This window comes from Syngnathoides biaculeatus, chromosome 20 (genome assembly GCF_019802595.1).
Source record: "Syngnathoides biaculeatus isolate LvHL_M chromosome 20, ASM1980259v1, whole genome shotgun sequence".
In the NCBI taxonomy this organism is placed as follows: Eukaryota; Metazoa; Chordata; class Actinopteri; order Syngnathiformes; family Syngnathidae; genus Syngnathoides; species Syngnathoides biaculeatus.
The window spans coordinates 4,699,991-4,700,622 of record NC_084659.1 but is presented as its reverse complement, the minus strand read 5'-3'; positions in this window follow the sequence as shown (position 1 = coordinate 4,700,622).

Below are 632 nucleotides of genomic sequence, written 5' to 3'. Positions count from 1 at the left end.
TGATGCTTGATCGTGAACATATCACACAAAGACGTCTGATAGAGATCAGCAACAAACTAAATGCGACAAGGCTGCAAACAAACAAAACCAAAAAACTGTGATAATCAGAGCGTTCAACTGATAAACGTTAGAAAAACTGACAAATGTTTAAAAAAAAAAGTATAAATCTTGAATGTGATTGGGTGTTCCAGTGCATTACAGTATACAAATGTGCATTTACAAATTCCTAATTCCAATGATGTTGAACTTTGTATAAAATGTAAAATAAAGATATATAACACAATAAATTCAAAATCCATTTCAACCTATATTCAATTGAATACATCATAAAGACAAAACATTGAATGGACGAACTGATGAAAAGTGTTTTTTTTTTTTTGCAAATCTTCTTTCATTTTGATTTGATGACTGCAACACATTCAAAGAAATCTGAGACAGGGGAAACACAAAACTACAAATTTAAAAATGTTCAAAAAATATGTCTTTGGAACAATCAACAGGTGAAGAGGTGAATTGGAAACAGGTGGGTGTCATGATTGGGTGTATAAAGAGGGATCCCCAAAAGTATAATTTGTTCAAAAGCAAGGATGGGGGTGGGGGCATGCACGACTGAGAAGAACTGTGTGACAAAA